Here is a 21,542-nt window from a genome sequence, read left to right on the forward strand (position 1 = left end):
TAGGAAGATTACTTGTAGCAAATGTGGTTTTTGCAATTACTGTAAATTTATGTCCAGTGCAAACAAGATACAACTTAACAATGGACATAAAAGTATTATTGTTAGTCAACCAGGCAATTGCAACACCAAACAGGTTATTTATCTTGCCAAGTGCGATATTTGTTCCGCATTTTATGTGGGAAGAACTGAACGTTACTTAAAGAAACGCATTTACGATCACATGTATAGTATCAAGACTAAGGACACTAACAATGCCCTTTTTAGACATATACAGGCAATGGGAACACAACATACCTTTAAATTTATCATATTAGAGGTCATTCATAATGACCTCAGGGGAGGAAATTTTAAAAGCCTTATAGCTTTTAAAGAAACTTGGTGGCAAATACACTTGGATGCCACCAATCCACCAGGTCTTAACAAATGTATTTCTATTAGATCTTTATTATCATAATTTTTATTATTATTAATTTTTATTATTAATAATTTTTTTTATTAATATTGTTCTTTACAATATTTTTCTCTACAATATTTAGAGGTCTTAGATTGCCTTGTTATATCATATGGTAGTACACATGATTATCAGAGTTCATAATGTTGTTGTTTGATATTTATTGGTTTGGATGCTTCCTCAACATCTGTGTGTAGAGCTTTTTTAACAGTTTCTTAACAGCTTTTTAAACAGTCTTTTTCTCCAATTTTTACAAATGGTTTTTATAAAGTGTTTTTTTGAATATGTTTAATTATTTATCCACATTTTTTATTCATACATATATATAACTTTATGCTTATGATTATTTATTACATGTATATTTATCATCTATTTTTTACATTTCTGAACCATAATAGTACTGTCACCAACATACCTTTGATATATATAATATTTGATGAAATTTACAATACCCGATCACAATACATATTTTTATACATACATCTTAGTGGGTATAAGCTGAATGAATTTAATTTAGTTTAGTTTAGCTTATTTTTTATTTTTTATATATTAAACGCTAATAACATGTCATGATTGTATGACACATATGCAAGATTTTTAGCTGTTGAATATTTGTGGATTTTAATGCGATCATTTGTTTTGACATGATTCATGTACAGTTTTCATTTGAATTGCAGTATACCTTTAAATTTTAAACTGTTTTTTGGCGCCTTAACATTTATAAATTGAGTATTATAATGTGTTTGCCCTCAGTTCTGATGAAGACCAGTTGTTATGGTTGAAAGCGCTAAACTTGTTCGCTTTTTACGTTACTTTTATTCACATGTTGTGCACAGTAACTGTTTGTTGTAGCGGAACTCTGTGTGGGAATTGCCGCTCACACGGACTTGCTTCATTTGTTTGTTTTCGTTTATGGTGTATGTTCGTGATGTCCAACAATAAACTGTGAGTTATATCCAGCAATTCGTGGATTATTGAGCTGCATACGCTTATTGGTGGGACCGAAGTTGGTTACTCTATATATATATATATATATATATATATATATATATATATATATATATATACATATATGGGTCACCTTCATTTGACTGAAACTCATTTGACTGACAACTAGTACTTGCAGTGCACTGTAAGGCAAATATCCCCAATGTAGTGCGACCCTGGAGTTAGTATATACAGTTAGGGGGCATGTGGGGGCACAGCCCCCCACCTAGGTTGGTTTCAAAGAACAATATAACACAAAAAGTACAGAATTTAAACCAAGCTAGGTGGGGGGCTTTCCCCCCACACCCGACCTAACTATATATACTAACTCCAGGGTCGTTCTACATTGGGGAAGAGGATATATCCCTGTTATTTGCCTTACAGTGCACTGCATGTATTACTTGTCAGTCAAATTAAGGTAACCCATATATATATATGTATATATATATATGTGTGTATATATATATATATATATATATATACATACATATATATACATATTATTTATTTATTTGCATTTGTTAACTGGGTTGGTCCAGCTGGGTAAGAATTACCCTTTTTCAGTGGAGACCTGAGGGGAAAAGCCCCAAACAGACATACAAATACATACGAATAGAGACAAATTAACAATATTACAGAGGAAAACAATATTATGGGTACAATGGATAAGAAAAACAAACAATGAAAGTTTGAGAATATGAGTAAGGTAGGCCAGAGGCATGCATGCAAAAGATTTATGAAAAGGTGTTCTGAGCAAGATCTCTGAAATAAGTTAAAGTAGGCAAAGAAATGATGATTTAGGTGTGGAGTTAGTAGTGTGGGAGTTTTAGGTGGGAGCATGTGAAGGACATTCCCATTTGGAGGAGAGATGGGAGAGAAGCATGGATTTGAAATTGTTGTGGTTAGGTATATTACGTAGTGGTGTGGGGAGATTGTTCCATAGTTTGGCTATACACACACACACATCTATATATGCATTTATACATGTATATACACACACACACACACACATATATATATATATATATATATATATATATATATATATACACATATACATACACACACACACACATCTATATATGTATTTATACATGTATACACACACACACACACACACACACATATATATATATATGTATATATATACAAATGTATTTTATGTGTGTGTGTGTGTGTGTATACATATTTTATATATATATATAAAATATGTGTGTGTGTGAGTGTGTGTGTGTGTGTATGATGGTATATATAAATATATACATATATATATATATGTGTGTGTGTGTGTGTGTGTGTGTGTGTGTGTGTGTGTGTGTGTGTGTGTGTGTGTGTGTGTGTGTGCATGTATGTATATGTGTGTGTGTGTGTATATATATATATATATATATATATATATATATATATATATATGTATATAAAATTTCCACTAGATCAAATGTGAAAACTCAGCTTTTCTTTTTATGGGGGGAGGGGGTAATCCCTCTTGCACCCCCACACAACCCATGCTAATTATATATACAAGCTCTGAGATCACATTATAGTGAGGAAAGGAGCTCCCCCACTATAGCATGATTCTACACAACAAACGTCCATGCTGTTTGAGCTTCTGGGTTTTCAGTATTCCCGGCTCAATCTGTTCACTGCCACCACAAACTTAGAAATTTAAGTGGCAACCTTTTATATGAGATCCATAACTAGGCATTTAAGCCACATTCCATAAAATAAGGTAAAAGGAAAGAAACACTGGATTACTTTAATTCAGTCTTCACTCAAGCTGTAGTGTTTCTATATATTTCCTCTTACAGTTCTGAATCACAGTGATTGTACATTTGTATTGTAGTCAACAAAACTTTTTTGAGCAGTTTCTAATACTAATTTAATGTCATTGAAAAGGGTTCGAGTATTTGTTCCACTAATTCATATATTGGACTTGTAGCTGTAAAAAATGCTATTAATGTGTAATAAATGGATCTGAAAACATTCTGGTTAGTGCACTGCAAAGAAAAATAATAATCAGAAGCAGTAAGGACTGTCTAGCAGTTGAATTTTAAACTATCACATTGATTTGAATTTCAAAAGAGAGCAAGGCATCAGGAATTAGTCCAACATAGTTTAGGTTACCATTCTGTGAAATACTTTCTCCATAAAGTATTTAGCAGCAGTGTGGGGGGAATACAGCTGACTGTTCTCATTATTACAAAATAGTACAGAATTACTTTACTAGCAGTGAGGAGCAGAGAATCACTGAGATACTTCTCAAGTCAGTAAGCGTTATTACTTAGGAAAAGGGAGGCAGTGTGTAAGATGGTACCTGTCAGCAACTAAGCAGTGCAGGGGATGTGTGTGTGTGTGTGTGTGTGTGTGTGTGTGTGTGTGTGTGTGTGTGTGTGTGTGTGTGTGTGTGTGTGCGCGTGTGCGTGTGTGTGTGTGTATGTCTATAAAGCTGAGATAATTATCCTAGCAGAATTTATTTTTTATCAGTCAGACAATGTAGATGTTACCAGGTGATTTCTTCCTTTAGATGGCAGTATGTGAGCGAAAACAAATACTACTAATGTAATTTCATATCAGCAACAGAGTTTGTGTGTGTGTGTGTGTGTGTGTGTGTGTGTGTGTGTGTGTGTGTGTGTGTGTGTGTGTGTGTGACGGGGGAGATTTAAAGTGAAGTACATTAATTTGGCTATTGAGTTTATCATGGCAAACATTAAAACAATCAGAAAATTATTATTATTTGGACAGTTTGTGTATAACTATCTTAAACTTTACCAATCATTGGCCTGGCTTGGTGGGAACACTGTGTATGTATGTATCTGTTAGAATGGAAGAAGAGGAACAGTGTGTATGACAGCAGCTGAAAATATCATGAAGTACAACCCATGTTAATGGTTTTCAGAATTGTTACTTTACTATTACTAATATGCAGTACTGGGGACATGATTTGATTCAGTTCATAAAAATGAGATCTACTACATATGCACATGATCCATATGTTCATGTGTTATTATCTTCTTTCAAAATTCTTGTTCCCAACTTGCTCATGTTTTCTAATGATTCATCTGAATTAAAGTCTGAGAACATCATCACATCATAAGTACCATAAAGTAGTAAACAAATATGGATGGCACATAGGGTAACTTTAATTTTTTGTTTGTGTGTGTGTGTGTGTGTGTGTGTGTGTGTGTGTGTGTGTGTGTGTGTGTGTGTGTGTGTGTGTGTGTGTTTATGCAAAATATTTTTTCGAAGTGACACATCTAACATATGCAAGGGGGTGTTAAAATGTTTTACATTATGCCTGGACTTGTGGAATATCATTATTTTAATGTGAAAGGACTAGACAGTGGGGATTAATGTAAAGGTGCACATCAGGAGCTGATGTAGCTCCTGGAAAGAGTACACGTTATGGTATTATGTGTGAAGAAAGTTACCAGTCAAGGTCAGCTCATAGATTTGCTACAGAAGAACAGCCGCGTGATGTAAGGCTGGATCAGTTAAAAGACACCGACTGGATGTTACTGTCAGAACAGATGGGAATTATTTATGCATGTGTCTTTTAGCTGGGGGAATGCATGGATTTTCCTGTGTTAACAGGTTAACTCAATTAAGTTTATAAGTGTAAATAGGAATTGAGGGCAGGATGTGAATACAGCTAAAGTTGTAAAGTTTTTTTTAAATTTTATTTGCATTTTGGAAGTCATCTTGTGTAACAACACTAGTGTAAGTGATGCTCTGCTTTTGTAACGGTCATGTGTTTGTTCAATGTCTGCTGTTTAGAAGCAGCAATTGTGAACTACAGCTCTAAGGAAATATTCCACTGTATATTGCTATTTGTTGTGGATTACCCTAGTCAGTTTATCAAGTTTTGCCTGTTGAATGTGACATTTTGGAAAAGGCTACAGACCTTTATGAATATTCTTTTGGATGTTATTTGTGTGTTCATGTTCTGCCTGGATGAATCTCAGAAATGTCATATAGGAACATAAACTTGACCAGCAATGCTAGGACACTCAAGATAGGACAAACACCTTGGCAATACCTCATCTCCCTTATCTCTCTCTACAGTGTCGTGCATATGCTGTCTGCACATCTCTTTGCTAGCTCTATGCAGTTCTGCTGCTGCTACACCGCACTCCTGTCTGCATTTTATAGTATTCAGGGAACTCAACAGGCACACCTATACAAACAACAGTTGGGATATCAGGAACTTGCTAGCATCTGGTTGCAGGCAAGTGGGATGCAAGCAAGTTGTACATTGGATGTGGTAGTAAACCCATAAAAATGTGTATGTTCTTACTATTACTAAAGCAAATGCAGAATACTTTAAATCACAAACCAACCATGCTGCTTTAACATCAGAATTAAAACCAGCATTTATTTGCCTCTAAAAGCAATTTTCCAAGCAGCTGAAATGCCTAAATGTGAAAGGAATAATCAAAACATAACTCAAAAATGGGTTGAGATACTCAGAACCTTAGTACATACCTGTCCCAGTGCCTAATGAAGAACCTATGTGTGCTCAGTAACAGATAGTGAATACCCAAGTATATTATCAGAAATAGCTACAATATATCAAAATATTTTAGAACTGTAACTCTGCTTTGATAGATCAACTACTATATCTGCATTGCCATTAGGCTGTGCTATGCTAGTAAGTTGTATTATAGTAAATTTCTTAGGGTAACAACATGTCTGGAACATATCTGTAGTAACTAAAATTGTGTATCTGCATAGGTGTATCTATACACACATAAACATACAGATATATCTACAGCCATATATGTGTGTGATTATTTGTCACCACATTGCTGATGAACTTCCACCGACAGTAAATACATTGAAAAAGTTCATCAGCAGTCACTTTCATCTAAACTAAAACATCAAAGTAAAGTGATCACAAATGAAACAAATGCATTACATTTGCAATCACATGAGAAATTGGTGAAATAGTTTGCATTATATAACTGTGTTCATCTTGTTACGGGAGTCCTCTTTCTCCTGCATTTTTTTCATCTCTGCCATATGCCTCTTTTTCTGCTGTCTACTTTTGGATTAGTACCTGGTGAAAGGAAGGTTTACATTCCAACTTGGAGCGTACCTTTCAACAGTACGGATTTTAACAGAATGGCCAGATTTTATCCTTATATTTTTGGTTTGTTCCTAATAAAATTTGTATTTTTTCTGGCAAATCAGTGATGATTAATTTTTTTGAAATATGAGAGATATTTTAATTTCTGTTTTATATCTTTCAGAAAATGCATACTAATGTAAAACCTGTTCTCGCAAAATTAGAAATTTTATACGAGCAATATTTAAATGTTATCCTTATTTTTTACCTTTGTCTTTTCATTAGTTTTGGATTTAGCTAGATCTCTTACTCTATGAGATTAAGTGGGATGTTCTGGAAGTCCCTCTTTACAGTCTGTACACATGCTATATGGAGTTTGTTTCATAGTTTTGGATGAACTGTTGTTCATCTGTGAAATGTTTCCTGGTTTGTTTGTTGGATATGTGCAGTTTTGTTTATTTTGTTCTATCATCTGACACTTGCATTAGTGCTAAAGCATTATCATTGTTATCATATGACTTGTTTGCTGTGAAGCATCATTATTGCTACTATATGTATTATTGCAGGGAGTGCATGTTCAGAATGTATGATGTAGTTAGAGGGTCAAAGATAGAAATCAGTATGCATTCTGGACCGAATATTATTACAGTAACAAAATGGAAAGTTGCACCATCATATGACTTATGTGAGATGTCTAAGTCTAAACCTTACTGAATTAAACTCTGCACTTAAGAGGATGAACAAGTTTAGCTGAAGTCATATCCCACTGATTTCCAAGAAGCACTTGTCTCCCACATGGAAAATGTTACACAGTTTAAAAATGGTTTTAACCTGGTTGTGGCCATGTCCCATTTCCCAGATAAATGACACTGAGTTTTATTATGCAAATTGCTCAAAATATATACATTTTGAACACAGTGGTGGCCTTTACTGGGGCTTTAGCTGCTGGAGTTTCAAATATTAATATAGTGTTATAATTTTTTATTCCATTTATTTATCCCTATGATGGCAAACAAAGATGGCAAACAAACAATATATTATTACAGTTTTACACTAGGAAAACGTGGTGGCCATGTCTAATTTCTCCTTGTCAAGGATGGGAAATAAATATTACATATTACAGAGACAAATCAGGGCTGCTTAGTTGTCATGGCTGATTTCATGCAATAACAATACACAGGATAAGCCATGCATAAATGCTCACTATTGATTAGCAAGAAAACAGTTTATTAATCTTGGGCTAAAGGACCTAGATGCAATGCATGAAGATTTAAAGAGGGAATTTTCTCATATAGGAGTAATAATAGGTACTACATACATGCAGCTTTTTTAACTAATACCTAAAATTCCCCATTATTATTTGTATCACATGGAACTGAGGGTAGATTTAGCTAAACTGACTCCAGATCCAGTCCCCCACCATGTTAGAAGGTCTGATTTTGAAGAGTTCTTGCAATCCAATGTTAGATCTTAGAGGTACACAGTATTTATTTATTTAACATTTTGTTGACCGGGAATGTCCGACTAGGTTCCACAGAGCCTGTTTTCAGCGGAGGCCCGGGGAGAAATGCTCCAGATGCATGTCTTTGGAATGTGGGAGGAAACCGGAGTACCCAGAGGAAACCCACGCGAACACAGGGAGAACATGCAAACTCCACACAGAAGGCACCCCAGCCGAGAATCGAACCGGAGAACCTCTTGCTGTGAGGCAACAATGTTAACCACTGCACCACTGTGCTGCCCAAGCAAGCTCACATAACCCTAATATCATATAATATAATCAAGTGTTATTTCATTGCTTGTTAAAGGTCTTGGGTGTGGTGCTTGCAGTGCCAGTGAGTATAGAAATTAGATACTCTTCAAGAGTAGTTATGTATACCAAGTAAGGGCTATGGGCTTCATCATGCAACTACAGTGGTACAAGAAAGGAGTTAGCAGATTAATCCAATTTATCATAAATAGGCATACTGAGCTAGCCTCAGACTGGCTGCAACTCCAATGTTGTGAAGGAAAAAAAAACACAAGTCTACAAAACTGTGGACATGTGATGCAAACTTTAGTCTATAGACTTGCGTTTTCCCTTTCTTAAAAACTGTACACAAATATTATTACAAAGTCCCTAGGGGAAGTTCTTTGGGTGCATTTTCAGAATGTCTGTAATCCAGTTACCTTGTCTCTTGCCCCTGACTCCTTCTACACCATGGACCTGAAGTAGCTTTCTGCACTTTACTTGAAACTCAAATACGTAAAGAGGAGTTAGAGGCATAGTAAAGCTGAACATTTTTAATGTGTCTGGACTAGATGGTTTTCCAGGAATACTATATTAGCAACTTCCATCTGCCCTACTCAGTCCATTCTGGAAGGTATATGTCCTAGATGAGAAAACAGCCCTTTTCTAACTGAATTAGAGCTAAATGTCTCTTGTCAAAACCTGAAAAAGATTTAGTGCATCCCAATAGCTACCGACACATATTATTTTTTTAATTTACATTAGAAAACTTTCATGGGTGGTAACCATTTAAACACCAGGACCTGCTTTGGTAAGTCTCACTATGTGAAGACTGAGAAAAAAGACTTATGTATATTAAGTCTTTGATGGCCATTTCTTGGCATATTCCTTTTTCTACAAGGTATAGTGATCTTGGAATCATTATATTTAGGTTTGGGGTTGTTGGGGGATGACTTCACATCAGAGGTGCAGGAGGCTTGTACCCCTGCAAAAAAACAAGTGTAAAGGATAAGAGTGATTTTCAATATTAGCTTTTTTACTTGAAATTCTGTTTTTTCTTTTTTTTTTTTTTTGTCTTGTCAGCACTCAGCATTACAAGTGCCAACATTTCAGAAGGGAACCTCAAGGATGTATGAGCAGTCTGACTCAAATCATTTCTCCTTGCAATTATTCGTGAGGATTAAGCAGGTTTTGTTAAAGGCTATCATACCAGTACAAATGTTTTGTAAGTTGAACAATAATTAGTAACCTTAAGCAAGCATCCTATTCTTTTCACTAGTCCTAGACATCCTAGTCCTTTCACTAGTCCTAGACATCCTAGTCTTTTCACTAGTCCTAGACATCCTAGTCCTTTCACTAGTCCTAGACATCCTAGTCTTTTCACTAGTCCTAGACATCCTATTCTTTTCACTAGTCCTAGACATCCTAGTATTTTCACTAGTCCTAGACATCCTAGTCCTTTCACTAGTCCTAGACATCCTAGTCTTTTCACTAGTCCTAGACATCCTATTCTTTTCACTAGTCCTAGACATCCTAGTCTTTTCGCTAGTCCTAGACATCCTAGTCCTTTCACTAGTCCTAGACATCCTAGTCCTTTCACTAGTCCTAGACATCCTAGTCTTTTCACTGTATTGTGAGAAAGCATTTGACTTTTCCAGAATGCAGGTATGTTTTTGACATGCTGGGGAATATTCATTTATCAGACATCTCAGTTAATACATTCTTGTTGTGGTTAAGACAGGATCACGTCTATGATCCTCTAATATACAGAAGTAGCGTACGAAATTTGGTGCCATGAGGCAACTCTATCTTAGTCTTGGGACCACAGTCAGATACCATGAGGAATGCACTTATTGTTTATTATTGATTGTCTGGTATAAACTGTTGGGGAGGTTACAAAATAAAGTTGTCTGATTTGCTTTCCTTAGACTTTGATTAAATCCCGTATAATTTTAAATGGAGCTCCTGGTATATATATATCTGGTGGTAAGCCAGTGATCACACTGGCAGTTTCTGCTATTCAGTAATGTATAACTGAGGCTTTAGGCAAAGAGAAAACATGGGAGCTACCCATGGAGTTTAAAATTCTTTGGGTCAAAATGGCATGGCTCTGTGTTCTTAATTTCTTTACATGTTGCTAATGGCCAGAATTTATATACAACTAATTTATTGGTGCAGACAGATTTTCTCTTGTACTCGAGTACATTTAAAACCAAAATGAAACATTGAGCAGGACTACAGCTCAAAACTAATGGTTGAATTAGCTGTACCATACTTTTTCCTATGCTATCAGGCAGTGGGTCTATGCTGGGCACCATTATGGTGGAATTCATAAAATGTAACCCCCTGAAAGTAAACAGAGATGTATTTCTTTGTTCATGAGGTGTATGGATGCAAGCTTATGTTTAGGGCAATATGTCACTGTAGTTAATTTATGCAGCCTATTTTGACTGTTTCAATAAACTGAACGGGATGAGCAAATTACTATATGTAAAATGTATAATTTCTGTATTGTTTCTAAGGGAATATGCCTTGCTGCTAAAGGATGTATTCTTCTCAGAAGACAGTAACCAAGTCTGATACTTTGAAGAGAACAGTATTCAGAGGATACTGGTATATGGCCATTGGTATTACATGTATGAATCTTCCAGGAGATTAAATCTATAAATTTTATTTCCAATTACTTTGATTTTTTGACTATTGTGTGAAGAAAGTAGAGCAAGCAGGTACAGGTTATATTCCAGCTATGAAATGAAGAATGTTTCTTTCTATGGCTGTCCATGTAGATTGTGAGGAAAGGGTAGGCGATCCTGTAGCAGCGTTTTATCTGTGAGGGAAGTTGGTTGGTGATAGTATCGGTGTGGGCAGTGAAAGTCAGAGAATGGCAAGGATCAGACCTAGATATCTTCATTCAGAGACAATTATCATGGTGATGCCATTACTGTTCTTGATGAAAATTTGCAGTGCAACAATTAGTTTTTGTGATGTGCTAGACAACATAAGGGTAGTTTTTGCAGGGTTTATAAGTAGCTTATTGCCTCTGGACCAACTGCATAATTATGAGAACTCGGTTTAAAGGTTAGTCTGAAAGTCATCATAAGATAAGAAGGGTGCAAGTAGTATACATAATAATAATGAGTTTTTTTTTTTTTATCAAGGCTAGCAAACTGGCTGAAGTCTGGTCAGTATGAACATCATTAATAAAAAGCGATAATAGTCATGGACCTAATTCTATACCCTGCGGAGCTCAAATATTGAAAATATCCTTGCTTGAGAAGGTGTATTTTTTGATAAATCAAAAAGCTTCTAATTGTGAGATAGCTATGCAACCAATCAGTAGTATTTCCACCAAAATTACATCTGATGAGTTCGTGTAACAGTTTATTATGGTTCACTAATTCATGAATTTACTGAAATTTTGCTAGTCACAGAAGCCCCTAAGGGCTGTTTTCTTCTTATATATCCCACAGTGCATGAAAAACCTTTTCTGCAAGATTAGTAAATTTCCCCTGGTGGAGATAGTGAGATCAGGGACTGAGGGCATATGAAGAGCTTTTTTCAGCCAGTTAGCTTCATTTAAAGACCTATTGAACTGATACATGCTATAAAAAATTAATCATTTCTGTTTTCTACCAATATCCTCATGGATATTCAAAGTGACATGAGAAAATGTTCATTTTTCCAAAATGTTGCCTGTTTAAATCAGCTGTTTACACAAAACTGGTAGATGCCTCCATGATAGCTACCTGTGCATGTTATATGCAGTCTTAAGGGATCCATTTTTATATGCAAGGCATGAGTTAAGGAAGTTATTCTCTGTGGAGGAGAGCCATAACCTGCAAGACTCAAAAGAGGTGAATAATCTTTTTTTTTTAGCTATGTAGATCTCCTCTTCTCCAATGTGGATAATTTATTGATGGGAACTATCACAGATTCATCAGATTTGTCACATCCCCACTCCACCTGCACCAATTGCTGGAGATGTTAACATTCAGCAATAAGGACACGAGCACATATATCTTTGGGTTGTCCCATCATTCCCAGATTCTGGCCTAGAGAACTGCAAAGCTTTAGGGTTATCATTACTCATTTTCATTATTTTGTAAAAGAGGCGGATGTGATAGGTAGAATTACAGATGTTTACTACAAGTATTGTTGATTGTAGACAAGAAATTGAAATCATTTAATCATCCTTAGGAGTCAGAATGGCTCACATGTAGCCACTAAAAGAGCAATTATGTATACGTTTCTAACATGCTAGCCTTCCTTTATTGGCAATAGGAAGCAGTAGCTAGGGAATCAATCATTAAGACTCATGAAATAGCTCCTAAGTACCTTGAGAATAAAATACAGGATTTCATTTAATTGGATTCCTTTATACTTTGTCATTGTTTTTATTTAATCATTTCATTAGGCTGATTTTCTTGTCTTCAGATACCTTCCAGCATTGCTGTGATATGTTTAACGGTTTCATAATTAGATGATTACCACTGTTCAAATGCTGTTATCATGGTTTATGTATTTAAAATAGTTTATTTATTTAAGATGATGGGGAAAAAAATGGCGTCACCCTGCGTAGCAGTGGCTGCTTCGGATCCTATCAGAAAAGTGTGTTATCTGTCCTGGTTTTTCACCAGGAACTTCAGGAAAATCAGTCACACAGGCAGGAAATGAAACTATTAAGCTACAATGCTAGAAATTGGATCTACAATCTCACCATGCTGTCTGTATGATGAGCCTCTAGTACAGAGGCATGTAAGGCCAAACATACTACAGAAACTCCTAAAGCTGGGCATTTTGCTAGAACATGGCTAGAAATGTAAACATCTTTTTAATTGTATGTTTATCACTCCTGGCAAACACTTAAAAAGGAAAAGATGTGCAAGACTGAGAAAACAAAGAACCAGTGTTAAAAGCTAAACCTCATAGGCTTGCACTGCCTCCCATACTTCTCGCTAATATACACTCACTAGAAAGTAAAATGGATTACTTAAGGCTGGAACTCTCTTTACAAAACAAGGTGAGAAACAGTTGTTTATTTGTGTTTAGCAAAATGTGGCTAAGTCCCTATATCAGTGACAGCACAGTAAATGTAGACAGAATGACTTTATTCAGAGCTGATAGAATATAATCACTCTGTGGCAAATCTTGTGCAGCGGGAGTATGTATATACGTGAACAACAGTTGGTGTAGCCACTGTGAAGTGGTTACCTCTTTCTGCTCAGAAAATATTGAATTTCCATCTGTAAAATGCAGGCCATACTACCTACATAGAGAGTTTAATGGAGTATGCATCATGGCAGTCTACATCCCATTCAGTGTGACCATCAATGAAGCACTGTCTACTCTTCATCAGTCCATAAGTGATCTCCAAAACAGGAACCCAGAGTCTGCACAGGGAATTGCAGGTGACTTTTACCAGACTAACCTAAAGTTGGTACTACCCCACTACCATCAATATGTGAATTTTGCCATGAGAGGAGTAAATGGATAAGATATACACCAATATTAAGCAAGTGTATAAGGCAGCACCTTATGCACATATTGGAAACTCTGATCATCTTGCCATCATGCTAGTTCCTGCATATAAGCCAATGCTAAAATCTGGCAAACCAGCATGGAAACAAATAAGGCTGTGGCCTCAGGGAGCAGTCTCAGCACTGCAGGACTGCTCTGAGTGTATGGACTGGTCAGTGTTTAAGGATGCAGCCTTGTCAAACAACTAAACTGACTTGGAAGCATATACAAATTCAGTTGTAGCTTACATCTCAAAATGAGTAGATGACGTAACTACCACCAATGGCATTACCATGCAAGCAAACTAAAATACATGGTTAACCACTGAGGTGTATGAGCTCATAAAAGCATGAAATGCAGCATTCAGATCCAAGGACAAGGAAGGGCAAACTGAGCAAAGGTATAAAGAAACAAAGAGAACCTACAACAAAAAGATCCAGGGTCACTGTAATGATCAAAATGATACTAGATGTCTTTGGAAGGCATACAGATCATAACAGACTACAAACCTGCATCAGCCTCTTGTGGTGACAGCACTGTATTCCTGAATGAGCTGAATCATTTCTTCAGCAGGTTTGACATGGATAACAAAATGGTGGCGAACGAACTCCCTGTTTGTAAGGATGAAGTAATGCTGTGCCTAAATACAATAGATGTGCTAAGAACCTTGGGACATGTTAATACAAGAAAAGCAGCTGTCCCTGACAACATCATGGGTGGGGTACTGAAAGACTGTGTGCCAGAATTGGCGTCAGTGTTCACGGACATTTTCAACACATCGCTGCAACTAGCCAGTGTACTGAGGTGCTTTAAGAAGGTAACCATAATTCTGTTACCCAAGAAACCACAGCCACCAAGTCTAAATGACTACTGACCAGTTGCTCTGACTTTGACAATGATGAAGTGTTTCAAAATGCTAATTAAAAACCATAAAACCACAAACATACCAGTAACTTTGGACACACACTGTAGTTTGCATCTAGGCCGAACCACTGCAAAGCAGATGCCATCTCTCTAGCAGTTCATGAAATCTTGATCGACTGCTATGCCAGAATGCTATTCATCAACTTCAGTTCTGCTTTCAAAAGGGTTGTCCCTCAGAATCTAGTAAATTTATTTATTTATTTTTATTTATTTAAATTTGTTGACCGGGAGTGTCCGACTGGATGTGGGTCCATTTTCAGCGGAGGCCTGGGGAGAAAAGCTCCACAGTAAAATAAACAGACAGTAGTTACATTGGATTACATAGTGATTAACAATTTAACATAGAAATTACTTACAACATATTTACAGATGAAGAACATAGTACATCAGTAGACAACTAGAATCTTTATCTGTGAAGTACATAACAGGCATTAACAAATGTAACAATGAGAAGTTCCTGCTGTATAATAAGTACTAGGCTTATGAGCATCTGAGCTTGCTATCATCAAGGTAGTTAGTGGAGGTGAAAGAAAGGTAGCAGTTGGATGGGGTGGATGATATTCGAGTGGGAGTTGCAAGGGCATAGCCAGCATGTTTTTAGGTGCGCTTTTAATAAAGTTTTGAAGTTGGTGCATGATGGCATGGAGGTAATTGTGGGTGGGAGTGAGTTTCATAATTTGGCTATGGCGCAAGAGAATAGTGCTTCACCAGCAGAGTTATTGGCTTTAGTGATCTGCAAGTGATTTGTTGCTGGATCTTAGTGGTCTGGTGGTGCGATAGGGTTGGAGTAGATTCTGGAGGGATGGGACATTTAGTGGATGGTTTACTAGTTTGTGGGTGAGTGAGTGTTGATACCACTGAAGGAGGTGAGGGAGTTCAAGCCAGCCCAGTTCAGCAAGTGAGAGACAGTGGTGACTATGGTAGGATGCCCCTGTGGCGAATTTTGCGATTTTGTTGTAGCAGGTCTCTAGCTTGTTTAGATCACATTGCCTTAGGTTGGTATATACTGGAGAGGCATAAAGTAGGGTGGAGATAAGGTGGGAATTTGCTATTGAAATCTTTGCTGCTTTGGTGAGAAATTGTTTATTTCTGTATGATGCTCCTAGTTTTTTGTGGACTTTTTTTATGGTCATGGATATGTGAATGTCAAATTTTAGTTTATTGTCTATTTCCACTCCTAGCAATTTGGTGTGTTCAGTTGGGTATATAGTGGTGTTGTCTTTTGCTGTGATGTTAAAGTGAGAGTTGTTTTGAGTATGTTTGGTGGGTTGGAAGATGAGTAGTTTAGTTTTGTTTGGGTTGAGTATTAATTGGGCATCGGATAACCATGTTTCAACAGAGGAAAAGGCTTCCTGTGTGACTTTTTGCAGTTTGGGTAGGGACTGGGCTGAGCAGATGATGTTAGAGTCATCTGCGTATTGGATGAGTGTGCCATGTTTGGTGGAAGAGGCTAGATTATTGGTGTAAACAGAGAAAAGTAGGGGTCCAAGGATGGATCCTTGGGGAACCCCTATGGAGACAGGTAGTTGGGGAGATATGTCATTCTGCCATACAACGGATTGTTGGCGGTCAGACAGGTAACTCTGAAACCAGTTGGTGACTGATTGTGAGAAGGATAGGTTATTGAGGACAGAGATAAGTTGTTTGTGTGGGACCATGTCAAATGCTTTAGATAGGTCTAGGAAAGTAGCAGAGGAGAGATAGCCATTGTTTTTATGCTGAAGGATAGTGTTAGTAAAGGAGAGTAAGGCAGTGGTGGTGCTATGGTTTGGTCAGAAACTATGCTGAGTACTGGAAAGGAGGTTGTTAGTAAGGAGATAGTGTGAGACCTGAGAGTGCATGCATCTCTCTAGTATTTTGGAGAGTGGAGAGAGAATAGCTATGGGGCGGTAATTGGTTAGTTCTGCAGAGGGTCCGCCTTTGTGGAGGGGAATTATATGTGAGACTTTAAACAATGTGGGAATGTAACTTTCTGACAGAGATCGGTTAATCAAGATGGATACTGGGTAGGCCAGAGCATCAGCTGTGATTTGTAGGTATTCACTTGGGAGGTTGTCTGCTGCTAATTTGGTGGGTTTAAGTTTAGTTAAGAGTTTTTTTATGTTGGAGGTAGGTACAGGAGAATAAGAGAAGGCAGTGGGGAGACTACTAGTTGAAGGTGTGGGTTGGAAGGGAGGGGGTTGTGTTGTTTAGCTAGTGATAGTATGGTTTCGGTGAAGTGTGTGTTGAATGAGGTAGCAATATTTTCTGAGGAGTGAAGGATGTTAGGAGGAGGGGTACTGACTTTACCTGGGTGGAGGATGGAGTTTATGGAGGACCAGAATTGTTTGGGGCTGTGTTGTGAGGAGTCTAGGGCAGACTGGTAGTATTGGAATTTGTCCCGTTTTATTAGCTTTTTGACTCTATTGCGTAGTTCTAGGAATTTCTGTCTAGCTGCGGGGGTTTTGGTTTTGCGCCAGTGCTCCCAGGCTTTATCCCTGTTTTTCATTTCTGACTTAGTGGTTTTCTGTAGCCATGGGGAGGGTTGTGCTTTGGTTCTGGAAAATCTTATGGGAGCATGGTAATTAAGGATGTTCATGAAGGTAGTATTAAAAGATTCAACTGCATCATCTAGACTGAGGTACTTTAGAGCATGCCAGTTACATTCTTTGAGGGATGAGATGAATGTGAGTGGGTTAAAGTTTATTTTTTACGTATTTGACGATAGATGACAGGTTTAGCTTGGTACAGGTATTTTTTGAGTAGGAATGTTGGGGAGTGATCACTGAGGCTATCTGATAAGCAGCCTGTTATATATGACTGGGGTTTCTTACTGACTAGTATCCAATCCAGGGTAGAGTGCTTGCTGGAGTTTTTATGTATCCTTGTTGGTGACTGGACTAGTTGGGTGAAGCCATGAAGGTGTACATGATGGGTTGGATTGTTGCCAGAACAGGATTGCCAGTCAATATTGAAATCACCTAAGATGATAGTTTCTTGGGGGAGATGGTGGGTAGACCAGCTGAGGAGGTTTTCTAGTGGAGGGATGTTTTGGCCAGGTGGGAAGTAGCATCCAATTATGTTGATGGTTTTGTTTCGGTTAATTTTGAGGTTGGTATATATTATTTCTTCATTGCCTATTTGTGGAGCTGATGATTTTAAGATCTGGATGTTTAGATGTTGTTTAAATATTATAGCTACACCACCTCCTTTTTTGTTTAGCTGGTCGACTCTTAGTATGCCGTAACCTGTAGGGAGTATTTGCTCACTGGTAATGTGAGGTTTTAGCCAGGTTTCTGTCAGGACGACTATATCTGGGGAGTATAAGTCTATGGTGGCATGGAGTTCATGGACTTTGTTGGATATACTTCTAATATTTAGGCTTAGTAGAAGGAAGTCACTTGGCTTTCTATTGGCTGTAATATGGGAGAAGTTGTGGTTTCTAGTGTGATTATGAGGATTGGGGTTGGAGATGGTAGGGCCAGGGTTGGGGTGGATGTCTCCACTTAGGGCTAGTTTTGATATGCATGAGATTATTAGTTTTCTCAGTTTTTGAATGGGTTTGTTTATAAGGGAAAGTTTATGATTGTTCTCTGTGGGTAATAGGTATGGTGGGAGGGTTACTATGTTAAGTTGTAGGGATGCTTTACGTTTGAGTAATATAGTTGGTAGAATATGTGGGGAGTGCATAGGGATGGTTCTTGAGCTGGTAGGAGGGGAGCTGAGTATGGGTGAGACATGGGTGGTGGTGTGAGTAGTAGTACAGTGGTAGTGGTTGAGTGAGGGAATGATGGAGCTTTGGTAGGATGTAAGATATGAAGGAGAGTGCATGCAGTGAGCAAAGGAAAGGTATGCTTGTACATGTCAGTTGAGGAGGTGTGCTAGTAGAGGGAATATGGAGGAGGTAGTGTTGGGTTAGTGCTGTGGTTGGCTATTGGAAAGATGGGAGGGGTTTGAGTGCAATAAAGGTGGGACCACTGGGGCGGGAGGAATAGGGGCAGGGTGGGGAGCGCGGTAGAGACCCTGTTAGGTTCTTGTATGAGGGGCTGGAAACAATCACAAAGCAAGACAAGTATGTGTTAAGAACAATCACAATTGACCAAGGACTGCTCTGAAACTGTAAGTCTTGTCTTAATTTCTCAGGTGGAAAACCAGGATAACCTTGTATCAGTAGGCTACTGTGGTATAGTTTAAATAAACAAACACACAGTATTGATCAGTTATGGATACTATTTGCTAACAGAAGGGAATAAGAGAAAGTGGGAGATGTGTGTGGTGGTGGTGGGGGGGGGCTGCTTACAGCCAAAGCACAGTGCTCTCCAGGGGAAAATGAAGATTGGCTCAAACAGTTAGACACATACTCAAAGTTAACTGTAGCTGTCTGCAGACAGTTCAGACCCGGACTGCACTTTTCTTATAGGAATGTTAAAGGTGGTACCGCAGTTGAATACTTAAGAGTGGTGTTAGGTTCAAAGTTAACTGTAGCTGTTTGCAGGCAGGTCAGACCCGGACTGCACTTTTCTTATAGGAATGTTAAAGGTGGTACCACAGTTGAATACTTAAGAGTGGTGTTAGGTTCAAAGTTAACTGTAGCTGTTTGCAGACAGTTCAGACCCGGACTGCACTTTTCTTATAGGAATGTTAAAGGTGGTACCGCAGTTGAATACTTAAGAGTGGTGTTAGGTTCAAAGTTAACTGTAGCTGTTTGCAGACAGTTCAGACCCGGACTGCACTTTTCTTATAGAAATGTTAAAGGTGGTACCGCAGTTGAATACTTAAGAGTGGTGTTAGGTTCAAAGTTAACTGTAGCTGTTTGCAGACAGTTCAGACCCGGACTGCACTTTTCTTATAGGAATGTTAAAGGTGGTACCGCAGTTGAATACTTAAGAGTGGTGTTAGGTTCAAAGTTAACTGTAGCTGTTTGCAGACAGTTCAGACCCGGACTGCACTTTTCTTATAGGAATGTTAAAGGTGGTATCGCAGTTGAATACTTAAGAGTGGTGTTAGGTTCAAAGTTAACTGTAGCTGTTTGCAGACAGTTCAGACCCGTAGTAGTAGTAAAGAAACTACTACAGTTGGGCATCAACACTCTGTTATGCAATTGCATCCTAAGTTTCCTCAAAAGGTCTGTGTGGGCACCAACAGTTCTGAAAGCATAACTCTGAGCATGGGGGTTCCACAAGGATGTATCTTGAGTCCTCTATTATTCACCTTGCTGACACATGACTGCATGGCCAGACAGGAGTCCAATAAAATCATCAAATTTACAGATGACACCACGATCATAGGTCTAGTTAGGAACGGAGAGTAAATGGGCTGTAAAAGCAAGGTGGAGCAACAGATAGGATGGTGCGATAGTAACAAATTAGCATTGAATGTCAGGAAAACCAAAGAACTGATTGTGGACTTCAGAAGGTGTCAGGCAGCACACAAACCTCTAGAGATAAAAGGGGTGGTAGTAGAGAGGGTCAAGAGCACAACATTTCTGGGAATACACATCTCAGAGGACTTGTTCTGGTCAGAACATACCAATTAACTGTCAAAAAAAGTTCAGTAACAGTTGCACTTCTTAAGGAAACTGAGAAAAGCAAACTTGTTGCAGTCCATCCTCCAAGCATTCCACAGAGGCACCATTGAGAGTGTCCTAACCAACAACATCACAGCCTGGTATGGGAATTGTAAAGCTTCTGACCATAGGGCTCTCAGGCAATTTGTAAGGACAACAGATAAAATCACTGGTTGTTCACTAACACCCTTGGAAAACTTGCACTGGACTCGCTGCATAGGAAGAGCCAGAAAGCTAATGAATGACTTTACCCATCCTGCAAATGGCATGTTCTCCCACCTCTCCTTTGGTAGATGATACAGAAGCATCTACTGCAAGACTTCCAGGTTGAACAACAGTTTTTTCCTCTTATCCATTAAATTGTTGAACTCTGTCAACAGGTTAACCAGAAAAAAGTCAGCTTCTTCATCCCCCCAATCACATAGGCATGTATATAACTGTCTGATCAGGAATAGTACACATTACAGGCATATCACATTCTACAAATTTTACTAAATTTATACAGTTTATACAAGAGCACTTTAGATAATCAATGTCCATATTTGAATGTGCAATTCTAACTGTCTGTTCTTTACCTGTACCGTTATGCGTGAAGTTCAAGAGAGTGAAATATACACGGTGCAATATCTATTTCTATGTTATGTTTTTGTGATGTCAAATTACTTTTTTTTTTACTAAAATAGTTTCTGTATATATCTTCTTGCACTGGGGACAAAGCAACTCAATTTCATTCAACTACAGTAAAAAGTAATGTCTTTCGGCTTTTCCCAGTTAGGGGTTGCCACAGCGGAACTCCGGTCTACTAATGATTGGCAGTGGATTTTTACAGTGCCAAGTTGCCAGCCCGATGCTCAACCTTCAAAGAAGGCAAACCCATTCACACACGCACCTACCTTCATGTCTTTAACATCATGGAATAGATTTGAATAACAAAGAAGTTTACTTTGACTTTGACTACTTAATGATGTTATCACAGTTTATTTATTTAAGATTATGGTTTTGGGGTGGTGCTGTTAATGTTATTTTGTTTGCCTACTTATTACTTATAAGTTTTTTATTTAATATTGTAATACTATATGGGCAAAGTTAATTGATGTTAGTATAAAAGGAATACAATTACTACTGGGTGGAAGCAAACAGATCAGCTGGTTTAGTAGCAGAATTATTTATTACAGAGTCATGTTTTCTTCATTTTAAATAACAAACTTTATTCTTCATATAAAGCTATAGAAGGTAAAATTATAGATATTCTTGTCAGTAATGTATCTTTATTTGAACTCCTATACTGATTTATATCTGTTAAATATAATTACTATTATGCTAT

Source organism: Protopterus annectens, chromosome 14.part0 (genome assembly GCF_019279795.1).
Source record: "Protopterus annectens isolate FY-2018-M chromosome 14.part0, PAN1.0, whole genome shotgun sequence".
In the NCBI taxonomy this organism is placed as follows: domain Eukaryota; kingdom Metazoa; phylum Chordata; order Ceratodontiformes; family Protopteridae; genus Protopterus; species Protopterus annectens.